This window comes from Symphalangus syndactylus, chromosome 10, assembly GCF_028878055.3.
Source record: "Symphalangus syndactylus isolate Jambi chromosome 10, NHGRI_mSymSyn1-v2.1_pri, whole genome shotgun sequence".
NCBI lineage: Eukaryota > Metazoa > Chordata > Mammalia > Primates > Hylobatidae > Symphalangus > Symphalangus syndactylus.
Window position 1 is genome coordinate 17,846,044 of NC_072432.2, and position 14,453 is coordinate 17,860,496.

Below are 14,453 nucleotides of genomic sequence, written 5' to 3' on the forward strand. Positions count from 1 at the left end.
TTATTGCAATTAATAGAAGTTAGGTGAATATATATATATATAAAAACTGGCATTCAACTAGTTATTAATAATATAAGCATTCCAAGGGATACTTCCTGCTAATGGAAATTCTGTATCCGGAGCAAATATCAGAAAGAAGAAAAAAAAGTTGGAGCAAATTGTAGAATATTCACAGAAATTTGGCCATTTGTATTGTATGTTAGTTATTTGAATTAGGAAATTTACAGAAATTATCTTCATGTTGCTTAATTGCAGAGATGGTTTGTTTACTCATTAGTGTCTACCATTAAGGTACCTTAATATTTTTGACAAGATGAGTGCTTAAGGATTTTGTTCCCCCTCTCTTTGCTATTTAGAGATTTTAGTTTTAATACACAGGAAGACTCTCAGGAAATCCTTTTTTCTGGTTTTGGATTCATGTAAAGAAAATAAAACGTAAAATGCAGATCTTTGCATCATTCAGTAGTCGTTTATGTGAGTGACAGCTGTTTCTCTTGATCCTTCGTGATGTACAAGTTAGAACCACCATTTCATAGAGTCTCTTTGATTTTAAAATTGTGGACAATGAAAAGCAAATGTTCTTTAAAAACGAAATTAAGTGTTTTAGGCATTATTAAATGTTTGGAAAATAAAACTCTCCTGAATTTTTAAACTCTCTAGAATTGGCAAAGTACTCAGTTACATGATGAAGTACAGCTCTGTTTTGGAGCTTGCAAAATGCTTTTGTAGCGGATAACTACTGCAGGGGGCAATACTCATCTTTACTGTTGGTGCTATTAGCATATTTAATCAAGTAATTCCATTCCTGTGCTCACAAATGCTCATGCACAGAGGTTCTTTTAATCAAACAGCTTATCATCTGGTTTCTAGCATATTCTTACAGATTTGGGCATATCATTTTGATCCTTCCTAAGTACTATTAATTTAAAAAGGTATGCATGTGCTATATTTGCTCGGCAAACCACACAACATTTCCGAAAAAATTTCCACAAATGAGTTCTCTAAGTCTCTTTATTGAAAAGCATTATCTTCCTGGGTTATGGAACATTACATTAATATCATACAACAATTGTGCAAACCAGTTAAGCAAAATAAAGGAAATTCTGTTATATTTACATGATTATGCTATTTAAATGATAAAATTAGGATGCCATATTCTTTTTTTTTTTTTTTTTTTTTGAGATGGTGTCTTGCTCTGTTGCCCAGGCTGGAGTGCAGTGGTGTGATTTCTTCTTGGCTCACTGCAAGCTCTGCCTCCCAGGTTCACGCCATTCTCCTGCCTCAGCCTCCCGAGTAGCTGGGACTACAAGTGCCCGTCACCACGCCTGGCTAATTTTTTGTAGTTTTAGTAGAGACGGGGTTTCACCGTGTTAGCCAGGATGATCTCAATCTCCTGACCTCGTGATCCACCTGCCTCGGCCTCCCAAAGTGCTGGAATTACAGGCGTGAGCCACCACGCCTGGCCTAGATGCCATGTTCTTAACTCTGTTTTCCTTTCCCTATTTTTTTCAGTATTCAGGTCATCAGGGTTCAATGAAGACTTGGTAACCGCTGAACCATGTGGGAGCTCAGTTATTACTCAATGAGAATTCCTTCTTAGGCCTGGTTCCTGGTTTACTGCTGAGCTCTGCATGTGATACCTCTCCAAGGTCTCCACCTTCTGCCTGCCCTCACATTCTCTGTTTGTATTAAAGAGCATCTGTCTCTTTGCCTATCCTTCCATCTATCATAGAATTCTAAGATAGCCTCCACAATTCCTGGCCTCTGATATACACACATCTTCTCCAGTTATTCAGTCATACCCTAATTTAGGTATTGCTGTGATGGGATTTTGCAGATGTAAGGAAGGTCTCGAGTCAGTTACCTGTCAAGATAGGAAGATGATCTGGGTGTGCCTGACCTGATCACATGAGCACTTTAAATCTGAGTCTAGAGTCCAAGATGGTCGAGTCAGAGATTGGAAGCATAGAAGAATTTGTTGAGACACTGCTGACTGGAAGATGGGGAGGGCCACATGATGAGGTTTCTGGACAGCCTTTAGCCTTTAGCAGCTGAGAGTAGCTCTCAGCTGACAACCAGCAAAGAAACTGGGTCCTCAGTCCTATAACCACAAAGAACCGAATTCTGCCAGCAATCTGAATGACCTTAGAAAAGGACCTTGAGCTCCAGACAAGATGAACTATGAGCCCTGCCAAGATCTTGATTTTGGCTTTGGGAGGCCTTCAGCATAGACCCCAGTCATGCCATTTCTGGACTAAAAAAAGGATGAGTCAATATATGGGTGTTATAAGCCACTACGTCTATGGTAAGATGTTATGCAGCAATAGATATCTAAAACACTGATTTAGAACCCAGTCCACCTTAATTGCATTATAGTCCCAAAGCCTTTGTTCTTTTTTCTTTCCCTCATCTTTTTCGTATTGAAACCAAAAACAAATAAGCAGGAATTAACTATTTTCTTTGACCTATCAGTTGAGGCCATGAGGCCAATACCAATGTATTGCATCTGTCTTTGTGGGTTTTATGCTGAATACCCAAGTGCTTTTGTCTTATCATCAGAAAGATTTCCCTTGAGACTATTGTTAGCACCTGTTACTTTGCCCTCCATTCTGTAGTTCCTCATGTCTGATTCAGAAGAAGATTATTTGCAAGGATGGCCACAAGAATTCCTCCTCTCCTAGTACTGCACTGAAGCCCTGTTGCAATATGACTACTGCTTCCACCATCAAGGGGGGTCTCTTTCTCCAAATCTTGGATTTGGGCTGACCTTGTGACATTTTTAATGGTAGAATGTAGCAGAATTCTATCATTCTTCTAGACCTATAATGCTAGAGCTCCAGGGGCCTTACCACTTCTTTTGTCACCCTCCTGGACCGGGCTGTTGTGTGAGGAAGTCCTATCTAGCCTGCTGAGAGGCCATACAAGGGGATCTGAGATGCCTGAGCTGACAGCTGCCATCAACTTCTGGACTTTGAGACCACTCAGGGCAAGCCAGTCCCTGGCCAACCTCCCAGTTGACTGCAAATGCATGACAGAGCCAAGCTAATGCCACATGGGGCAGAAATAAGACATCCCAGCTGAGCCTTGTCCAAATTGCCAACCCATAGAATTGTGAGCAAAGCACGTGTTCTTATTTTAAGCCACTAAAGTTTTGAGGCGATGTGATAGATAATTGACATAGAATGAGAGAGCGTGGCTTAAAAATAGGATTTTAAAATTATGATTTTATTGCTTTTTGAATGGATTACGATTCAAATGTCCACATACACAGTGCAAAATTTAAGATACAAAAGAGTATACATGTCAAAACAAATTTCTCTGCTCGAGGGCATTGTTAAGTTTTTCTCATCTCTTTGGAACTCTTCGGCATGGTGGCTTGGGTGTAAAGTAACACTTTTAAGATTATGCATGAGCAAAATGACCAAAGTAGAAGATAAAAAAGCAACACGTCTTATTCCAAATTGATTTGCTTTGTATCATTTTACGTCCCCAAATAGTCACTTCTGCTTTGTTCAATTTTCCTTAGGAATGAATTTGCAAGGTCCCCAGATGTCCAAGCTAAAGGATGAGGTCATAGTGGAGTATATGGGTGACGCTGTAGGTTGCTGCTCTGAAATGGAAAATTATTATGTATGTTTTCCAGTAATGCAAGATCAGAGAATCTATCACCAGTGATGGGTTAAATGACTCAGAAACCATTCAGCAGAGTGTTCCCTTTGTATTGTAAGGGAAATCAGTATTTGTATTGAAAACAAATCAGTAAAGACCCTCTAAGCCACCTGGTAAACTGTGTCAGCCCCAGAACAAAATCTTAAATACCACCCAGCAGGCTATTTAGGCCACTAGTTCCCTTGACTTTTTCCAGAGTCCTGTCTACATTCAGAATGTGAAATCTACAGTATATCAGACTCGGGCTGAGGGTCCGGTGTTGCCCGTTATAACCCTGGGAAGTACCAGGCTTATTCATTCAACAAACATCTATCACACACACAGTGATATGTTGCAGACACTGTGGTGGATGGTATGGATACAAATGGAAATATCACCATGGCTCATAACCTTTAAGTTTTTATTTCCTGCGATCCACCCACAGTGGCTCCAGGGGTCCCAAACCAAACTGGATACTTGATCTTACCTGTATTAAAATCCCACTAAGATTCCCTACGGATGTGAGATATTCAGCCCAAAAGAGCGGATTTAGCATATTGATATTGGCCTCCTGTCTTTTATTTTAATTAATAAATTCAAAGTAAATATTTGCTCTTATTTGTTTTTGGTTTAAAAGAAATTATGGTACCCGGTGCAAAAGATAGCATCGTGACTTTGAGCCTGTAGGCATTTATACCCCAGAGTATGGAACGAGGCTTTGTTTCTATTTCTCTCACGGGGCAGGCAGGGAAAAGACTGCGGTCACTTATCACATTCAGACACTCTGCCTGTGGCCTTGCATCTCAGATGTTCATCCAGGCTACTTTGTATGGAGAAGTCAGGCTCACTGCTGGGATGGGGTTTAGAATCTTGAATCCAATGCATCTTTGGTTAGAATCTCGAATCCAATGCATGCTTCTCCTATTCATCTGATGGGGCTGCCATAACAGAATACCACAGACTGAGTGGCTTAAACAAGACATTTCATTTTCCCCCAGTTCTGAAGGCTGGAAGTCCAAGATCAAGATGGCAGCAGGGTTGGTTTCTGGTAAGGTCTCTCTTTCTGGCTTGTAGTTGGTGCCTTTTCATTGTGTCTTCATGTGGCCTCTTCTCTGTGTTTGGGCCGAGAAAGACAGAGTGGGGAAAGGGACAGTGGGGACGGAGGGAGGGAGAGAGGAAGAGAGAAGGAAGGAGGGATCTGGTGTCTCTGCCTTCTTATATAAGGCCACCAGACCTATGAGCGTAGGGTCACACCCTTATGACCTCATTTAACCTTAATTACCTCCCTATAGGTCCTGTCTCCAAATACAGTCACATTGGAGGTTAGGGCTTCAACATATGAATTATAGGGGTAAGTGGCACACAGTTTAGTCCATAACACTTCCCATATGCCAGATATTACATTAGGCAAGTGAGTATAAAGATATGTATATATGTCAAGCACAAACTCTGGGCTCACAGAGGCACATATTTATGATACAGTGCAATAATGGCAATACCATGTCGGGTATGGGAGGGGCAGAAAAGATCCGTTTAGTGTGAGCAGGTCAGGAAAGGCTTTCCAGAGAAGACTGATTCTCAGAGAGGAGAGGAGCTCTTGAGGATTGGTGAAGGTCTGCTAGGCAGAGGGGAAGCCCGTGGAAGAGCATGACAAGGCCATATATTCATTATTTCATCTAGTCTTCACCACAGAGCAGGGCCACTTAGCAAATACGGCACTCTGGCTGAGTGGGGCCTTGGATGTTTGCTGGGGAGCTTCGACTTGATCATGTAGCAGGAAGCAGGCACCCACTAAAGTGTTTCAAGCAGAGGAGGAAACTGAGCATCTTGCACCTGGAAAGTTCACTTGCACCCCAGAAAGTTGAGAGGAAAACCATGTGTTAGATCAGAGGCTGGGGCCAGTTAGGAAACCCCTGCCACCATATTGTGACTGAGCTGAAAGGCAACAGTGGCAGTGCCAGCAGAGGGGGAGGGAGATAGCCAGGAATTGTGTACACTGCACAGGCCTTGGAGTTGATGCCCATGTGGGGAGGGAGGGAGAGAGTTTAGGCTGGATCCTAGGTTTTGGTTTGGTGACTGGCGGAGCCATTGTCAAGAACAGAAACACAACTCAAGGACGGGAGAGAAGGAAAAATCATAGGAAACACCATGTATAAAGTTCACGGAATTCAGCTTCCTGAGCTGGGAAGGAGTTTCTTTAAGTTCTCTGGCAGCGATTCCACCCCTCAGTGGCTTCCAGGGACCCAGGGATGGCCAGACCCTTACTTGGCGGGCAGGCTGTGGCTTAGAGCATGGTGTGTGATAGATATCTTTGGAATAAGTAATTTGTTTACCAAAATCCATAACTGATGTGACTTTTCAGTATGACTATGACCCAAACTGTCTTAGTCAGAAAAATTTCCCCATAAATAAGCCCTTAGTCATCTGTTGCCAAGACAGTTAAAAAGCTTTTGATCTAAAATCCACGAACCTGTTGTCCTTTTTGCTACGCTGAAACAGATACTGTTTCAGTCCCTGATTTTGTACCTGCTGTGATTCAAGTAGATGGTAATCTCAGAGCCTTAGGGTTGGCCAGAGAAGCACTTGTAAGAGAGCTGAAGAAAAGATCAGAGAGCAGAGAAGACGCAGGATAAACCCTTTCTTTCTTGCATATTTAAATTTCCAATTACCCTTTGATGAAGGGAGGGGAGGAAAATGGGTGAATGCCCAGGTCACTGGGTTTTGGGTCCTGGCTTGACCGTAAATTTGTACAATTACAACAAATGTCTCCTTTTCCTCCCTGATTCCGTCTGCGTTTTCTTCCAAGAGGAATTAGCAGGATTTCTATGGGGACGGCCTCTGAGCATCGCAGACTTGCCGGGGAGACGGAGCCCGGACACCCAGGAGCCAGATGCTCTTGGATACTTTGTGTGTGAGAGAGAATAAGAGACAGAGAGATGGGGGGTGAGGACAGAGAGAGAGAGAGAGAGAGAGAATGAAAGAATGAGACGGGAGAGAGAAAGAATGAGAGAAAGAGAATGAGGGAGAGAATGAGAGACAATGAGAGAGAAAGACATTAAGGGAGAGAGAAGAGATAAAAGAAGAGAGAATGTGTGTGTGTGAGAAACAGAGAGACAGAGAGGTAGAGGGAGAGAGCGAGGGAACGAGGGAGTGAGAAAAAAGGAGAGTGAGCGCCCCGGAGCTTTGTGGCTGTGACCCACGCGGCCGCCTTCCCACTTTCCCGGTCATCCGGGGTCGCCGCGCTTCCCCTCCAGCTCTCGCTCCCACCGAGTCCCCGAGGCCGAGCGCTGCAGCCCCGGCTGGCGCCCCTCCCGGCGCGGATGCCCGGCCTTTCTGGATCTCCGCCCGACGCGCACGAGCCGTGGAAGGAAGGCGGGGGCGGGGCTGCCGGGGCGGGGCGCGTCGGGGGCGTGGCCTTGCCGCTCCGCCCCGCCCCGCCCCGCCCCGCCGCTTAATTCGGACGCGCGGGGCCGCGGGGAGCAAGAGCCGCTCTGAGCCGGACTGGCTTGCGGGCCGGGCCTCTGCCGCCGGAGCCGCCCTCGCGCCGCCTCGGGCCGCCGCCGAGCAGTCGGGCCGCTGGGCGCTGCCGCGGGCGCCCGGAGCGAGCTGGGAGGGAGCCGCGCGCCTTTGTGCGCGCCGAGGTAGGTTCGCCTCCCGCACTTACTTTCCACACAAAGACGAGGGGCGTGGGGAGGCGGGCGGCGGCCCGGCCCGACCCCGGCCCCGGGGACCCTCTCGGCTGGCGGCCGGGCGGTTGGGGGGTCCCCGTGCGCGGGAGGGCAGCGGGCGTGCAGGGACCACGGGTCACCCCGCGCGGCGCCCGGGAGGTGCCGGGGCTCAGGGCGGCCACGCGGCGGGGCCGGGCGGGGGGCGCCGCGGAGGCGGGGGCCGCTGCGGGGAAGGGGCCCAGCGGCCACCCGGCTCATTGTTGCCTCCTCGGCGCTGCCGTGGGGGAGCCCTACCCGGCGCGGTGTGTGCTGCCTGGCCGTGTGCGCCGTATGCCCGCCCTCGGCGCCCCTCGCCCTGCGGCGCCCGGCGTGGAGCGGGTCGCGCCCCGACGCCAGCCCCCGCCCGGCTGACAAAGCGGGGGCCGGGGAGGTTTGCCCCGCGCAGAAGGTGGCCGTGACACTGACTCCAGTCTGCAAGTAACTTTTCCTCTTTTGCCTCTTCTCTTTCTCCACTGTTCCAGTGAACCTAGCATATGGGGTGGTGTAACACACACAAGGAGTCCTAATTGAATTTGGGTTCCATAATTTCCCCCAGGCATCTTTAGGTCCCTTGGAGGTGGCACTGATGCGTATGGCCAAGTGTTAGTGTTGTGTAGGGGATGGTGTCCACCACTTGTGAAATCTGCAAGAGGAATTAGGTTGAGAGGGTAAACTGCAGATTTCATTCTCTGCTGCAAGGTACCAAGCCTGCTTCCTTCCTCCCTCCCAAAGATTTTAGGCAATGACAGCGGAGCAAAGTTACTTGATAAGATGGGTGCGATTTTGAGGGGTCATAAAGAAAAACGGAATGAGGCCTGTTCGACTTCACATTCTTAAACTTGCGATTTCTTGCTATCAAGTACATCGGTTTTCTCCTCCAGCCACGTTTTCCTAACATCACTTTGGAAATTCTATCTATCCAAGTGGCTTTAAGTTGAAATAGTGTCTGGGCTGCCTGTCCAGAGAAGATTTCTTAGCGCCGCTGGTTTCCGGTTTAAAACTTTTCATTAGAAAATTTTATATATTAATTAAAACATTGAAAATATATGGAAAAAAACCACTCATATGCTCACCACACAAACACACCCTAAGGATGAAGGCATCTTTGCTTAATTTATGCCTTGGCAAGCAGCCATAGTGTGTGTGTGTGTGTGTGTGTGTAATAGAGAAAGAGGAAAAGAGAGAGAGGGAGGGAAAGAGGGTGGGGTGGTAAATGAGAGCATTACCGACCAGCCACATCAGCCTAAAATAAATTTAATCATGATAATTCTACAATATTGGTATGCCACTTACATCCAACATTAATACGGACAAGTTGTTTTGAAATATATTTTCTTATAGGTTTGCAAATAACCACCTGTACAGAAGGGAGAAGAAAGATACAGGAAAAGCAATGTAAATTTCCACTTTATTTGGAAGAATGGGCTGACAAAAAAGTTTCACGGACTATATTTTTGAATTCAGGAGTCATTTGGGATTGACTTTTGTCTTTAAATGAAATCTTTCAGCTTTAAAAATATTTTAAAGGTAACATTGTGTTCTGAGAGTCATGAGAAATATGTGATGGAAAGGAATTCTTGTTTGTGGAACAAGGAATAGCAGTGATTGTACAACCGGGTGCATGCTGGCTTCTTAAAGACCTTGCACTGAGAAAGTAAAATAAGGGTTTTCCTCCTGAGAGTCGTGAGTTGTGTTAAGTGTGTATGTTCTTTTAAAATAAAATCGTTCTTTAGCCACAGATTTGGCCACTGGAAGCTTTTGTCATTACACACTTTTATTTTCCTCTTGTAACATTTTTGGACTTTTGAATTCTCTAATATGCAAAATAGAGGTCTTTGAGACAACCGTTTAGAAGTAGGTTGATCATTAGGATGATGCAATACATTTTGAAGTTAGAAGAATTTACAAGAAGGAAGTTGTGGCTGTGTCCACTCAGGTGCATTTTTGTTGCAGTTCCTAACACTCGGGACGCTTTAATCTGCACGCACGCTCAGGGGAGCGTTGCGGTGTAGTAGTGGCCTGTGAATGAGTCATGCATGCAGTGTGCTCTGATGATCGGCATTCCTTCAGGAGTCGTGATGCCTTTCTGTCTGCAAAAGTCAAACGAAGCTCCAATAGGAAATATCACAATCTCCTACCCCAGGGGACTGGAGATCCCCTTCCTTGGATGGTTAAAAATGGACTTGATTTGCGCTTCTGAGAAGTTGACATGTGAAATCTTGTTCCTGATGTGGGAGGATGGACGCCGTTATTCATTCATTCATTCATTCATTCAGTCTTTCCTTTGACTCTTAGTTGTTTAAAATGTCACAAGTAAAGGTGGAAAAGAGTTTTACTGATTTTCTTTGGAAATGGTGGAGGGGTAGAAGACTTCTCTCCTGATGGAAAGAGGAAAGATGAGGAATATGGCTTAATGTTACTCCTAACTTACCTTCTGCCACTTCACTCCAGAATTCTGTGTGCAAGTGTTTTAAGGAAATGAGTTGGGAGTTTGGGTAAGTGAGATCTAGATTTTGGGCATTTGTAGAAGTCCCCGGCTATCTGGGGGAGTTGTCGCTCTTCTTTCAGCCTAGAGAAGGTGGCTATGGGTGCTAGTGTGCTGTGGGGCACACTCGGGGGTGGGAAAGCTGCTTTGGAGTGGGATGTCCTCTGTGTGCATCATGGGGTCGAGTGTGGCCTTGGGATGACCTCATGAGACCTTGCTGCATTTCTTTGTATAGTTCCCTTGTCTACTCATGGCCTATTTTTACTTTTCCTTCTTGAAACAAACCATTTTTCTCCCCTTTTCCTTTCTAGTTCAAGAAGGGCTGGGCCTAATCCATCTGAAGTTTCCCTCACCCTAAGTACTTAGGAAACGTGCTGAAGAGGAATGGACAGTCTTACCCATCTCATATCTCTGATTCCGGTACCCCATCAGTGAAAGAAATAAAGATTATTGGCAAGCTGGATTAAATTGCCATTTAGTCATGGTGCATGGACAAGGGGCTATTTTAAGGTTGATGGGGAGGCTTTGCTTGTCATTTACCCTCCATTCACCAGACATTTAGTGTCTGTCATGTGCCAGGCACTGGGTTTACTGCTGTGAACAAGACTACAAGGCAGGTGAGGAAGATATTTAAGAACTGGGCTGGGTACAGTGGCTCGTGCCTGTAATCCCAGTGCTTTGGGAGGCTGAAGCGGGAGGACCGCTTGAGGCCAGGAGTTTGAGACCAGCCTGGGCAACATAGTGACCCTCATCTCTACAAAAAATTAGCTGGGTGTGGCAGCGCGCCCCTGTGGTTGAAGCTACTCGGAGGGCTGAGGCAGGCAGATTGCTTGTGACCAAGAGTTTGAGACCAGGCTGGGCAACATAGTGACCCGCATCTCTACAACACATTTTTAAAAATTAGCTGGGAGTGGTGGTGCGTGCCTGTAGTCCCAGCTACCCTGGAGGCTGAAGCAGGAGGATTACTTGAGCCCAGGAGTTCGAGGCTGCAGTGAGCTGTGAGCTCGCCAGTACACTCCAGTCTGGGTGACAGAGTGAGAGCCTGTTGCTAAAAAATATACATAAAAAAGAATTATACAGAATTACACAAAAATTATTTAATTACAGTTAAGAGCTGGGAAGGGAAAGCAGTGCTTGGTGAATTAAGGTATCTCAGAAAGAATGATGTCAATGCCAGTGAAGGTGGGGGTTGGGTTTCTGATGGTGGAAATGTCAGGGTGGGTGGGTGTGGCAGGCCGTGGAGCTGCATGGGGATTTGCCCAGCGCCCATCAGTTCAGAGCCTGCTGGTAGGGGCTTAGCTGAACAGATGAGGTGGACTCCTCAGTTCTGTCTGGAATTTGGCTGTGGGGTTCCGACACTTTGTCGTTTGGGATTGAAGGTGGATCAGGAAACCGTATGGTTCTGTCCCAGTGTCCTTGCTGAAGGTAAACCTTGTGGCCAGTAGCCCTGGGAAGCCAGTTTTGGTAGGACGTGGTGTCCTGAGCTGGCCTGGATTCCAGGAGTGAGGACTTGTATCATGCAAAGGGCACCCGACTACAGCTGTCCCCACCAGAGGTTTTGTTGCAAATGAAAAGATAAGAGGAATTTGTGGGGAAAGAGTGAGAAGACTTAATTAAGAATGTTATTTGGACTCAGATGAGCTGTAGGAAGGAAAACAGGGAGAGAGATGCAGAAAAAGGAGGTAATGTTGCTTTGACACCAGGTGAACTCTTGACTTTGGGACTGACTTTTTGTTTTTAAGTGAAAATAAATCTTTCAGCTTTAAAAATATTTAAAGAGTAAAATTGAGTTCTGAGATTCACGAGATGTATGTGATGGAAAAGAGTTTTTTTTTGTAGAACAAGGAATAGCAGTGATCCCACAGCAGGGTACATGCTGGCACTGAGAAAGAAGGACTTCCCCACGAGGAGTGAGTTGTGTTGAGTGTGTGTGTTCTGTGGAAATAGAAATCATTATTCAGCCGCAGATTCTACATTCTTTTATATTCCCTGATCAAAGATGTTTTACCAAAGATGTGAGTTAAGCATATCTTTTTTTAAAAAACTGTAGAGATGAGGTCTCACTATGTTGCTCCGGCTGATCTCAAACTCCTGGGCTCAAGTGATCGTCCTGCCTTGGCCTCCCAAAGTGCTGGGATTATAGACATGAGCCCCCAGGCCTAGCCTACCAAGGATGTGAGTTAAGCACACATTAATAGTCCTAAAACAGGCCCTGTGGTCTGTAGTGGTGTTGGGGGTGTGTGTAAGTCACGTGGTTTGGTGACAGTGATGTTTCCTCCACACAGCAACGTCTTGGGGTTCCTGCTGTGGCAGAGAGACTGGGGTGTAAGAAGAGCACCCCCTTAGAGGCTGTGAGAGGGCAGGGGACCCTCTGGGCTGCTCAGCAGGCCTCTTCCTGGTGGGGCTGCTGAAGTCCTTAGCAATCAGGAGACTTAGAAGTCTTGAAGCCGGGGGACACTGAGCACCAGCAACCCTCAGGTTATGTATGTGTGGTCAAGTCTCCCATAGAAACAAGGTAGAAAAAATGCAGGTTGCAGACTGGCTCTTCCGACCATGGCAGGTTTAGATGCATGTGGTTAGAGGGTTTTGCCTCCTCATTCTCTCTCTCCTTTCTGTTGTCAGTGCTGACTTGAATTATGCTGGAACATCTCCAGGTGACAGCCCTGCCTGGGCACAGCCTGGGCCAGAGGAGTGGAGTTGCTGAACGGAGCAAGGTGCTTAATGTGGTATAGGGGAAAGGTGTGGAGCTGTGAGCCCGGCCTGTCAGGGTGAGGATCCAGGCCCCAGCTCTTTGACCTCCAGCAAGTCCCATAACCCCTTTGAGCTCTAGTATTCTCATCTGTGAGGCTGCCTGGGTTATATGCACCTCCCACGCATGGTGGGGACATGTGGTCCCTGAGATTTGGCAAGTGAGGGGTGTTTATGCTGTTATGCTAGTGCCCACAACCTTTCAAAAAATGTTCTTTGCAAAATGTTACTGTGATAAGAGCACTTAACATGAGATCTACCCTCTTAACAGATTTTTAAGCGTATGGTGTTTTATTGCTGACTACACGTACAATGTTGTAGGGCAGCTCTCTAGAGCTTATTCCTCTTGCTGAACTGAAACCTTGGGTCCATTGGTTGGTAACTCCCCATTTTCCCCCACTGCAGTCCCTGACAACCACCATTCCACTCTTCAAGTCTATGAATTTAGCTACTTAGATGCTTCATCTAAGAGGAGTCACATGGCATTTGTCCTTCTGTGCCTGGCTTCTTTCACTTGGTCCTCCAGGTTCATACATGCTGGTGCTTGTGGCGGAACTACTTCTTTTCTAAGGCTGCCTAGTATTCCATTGTGTGTATATTACCACATGTCTGTACCCATTCATCTGTCCTTGATGGTTAAGTTGGTTCCACAAAACTCCTGGAAGAAAACATAGGGGAAGACGTTCAGGACACTGGTCTTGGCAGTAATTACGCGGCTGCCACGCTAAAAGCACAGGCAACAAAACCAAAACTAAACGAGATTGCATTGAACTAAAAAGCTTCTGCACAGCAAAGGAAACAGTCAACGGAGTGAAAAGGCAACCTGTGGAATGGGGAAAAATGTTGGCAAACTACATATCCAATAAGGGGTTAATATCTAAGAAGTGTAAGGGATTCCCACAAATCAACAGTAAAAAAACAAAGAACCCAACTCAAAAATGGGCTAAGGACTTAGACATTTCAACTCAGAGTTTTTTTTATTATTTTATTTTATTTTATTTTATTTTATTTTATTTTATTTTATTTTTTATTTTTTTTTTTTTGAGACAGAGTCTCGCTCTGTCGCCCGGGCTGGAGTGCAGTGGCGCAATCTCGGCTCACTGCAAGCTCCGCCTCCCGGGTTCACGCCATTCTCCTGCCTCAGCCTCCGAGTAGCTGGGACTACAGGCGCCCGCCACCGCGCCCGGCTAATTTTTTGTATTTTTTAGTAGAGACGGGGTTTCACCGTGGTCTCGATCTCCTGACCTCGTGATCCGCCCGCCTCGGCCTCCCAAAGTGCTGGGATTACAAGCGTGAGCCACCGCGCCCGGCCTATTTTATTTTTTTGAGACAGAGTCTCACTCTGTCACCCAGGCTGGAGTGCAGTGGCACCATCTCGGCTCACTGCAACCTCCACCTCCTGGGTTCAAGCGATTCTCCTGCCTCAGCCTCCTGAGTAGCTGGGATTACAGGCATGTGCCACCACGCGCGGCTCACTTTTGTATTTTTAGTAGAGATGGGGTTTCACCATATTGGCCAGGCTGGTCTCAAACTCCTGACCTCAAATGATGCACCTGCCAATCCCCTCCCAAAGTGCTGGGATTACAGGTGTGAGCCACCGTGCCTGGCCTCAACTCAGAGTGTTAGTAACGCAGCTGGCAGTGATGTCAAGATGCGGACACAGGGACACTTGGGAGGGAGGATGGGAGCTTTGTCCCTCGTCCCCACCTGCTCCTCAGTATCTCTTCTTGCCTACAGGAGAGTTTTAAAGATAACCGGGTTTTCATATTAGAAATAGCCTGTTTTATTCTATTCTTGGACATGAGTTTTGGCATTGTTCCTAAAGTGTCATAGTAAAGTGTATAGGAAAGAGGGCTGTCATACTG

At 46.4% G+C, this 14,453-nt stretch overlaps 1 protein-coding gene across 5 annotated transcripts in view; it reads left to right on the forward strand.

Moving 5' to 3' along the window:
• FAM107B (family with sequence similarity 107 member B) overlaps positions 1-14,453 on the forward strand; it is a 255,320-nt gene that overhangs the window by 162,349 nt on the left and 78,518 nt on the right. The window contains exons 1-2 of one of the 5 annotated variants that reach the window (XM_063610092.1): positions 7,117-7,289; positions 8,088-8,214. The exons of 1 other annotated variant lie outside the window; for it this stretch is intronic. The gene's annotated coding sequence lies outside the window, so the exon portion shown is untranslated. Of the gene's footprint in view, positions 1-7,085; positions 7,290-7,775; positions 7,794-8,087; positions 8,215-14,453 lie in introns of those variants that run through there. 3 more of the 5 variants (XM_055296538.2, XM_063610089.1, XM_055296543.2) reach the window with 3 other exon arrangements.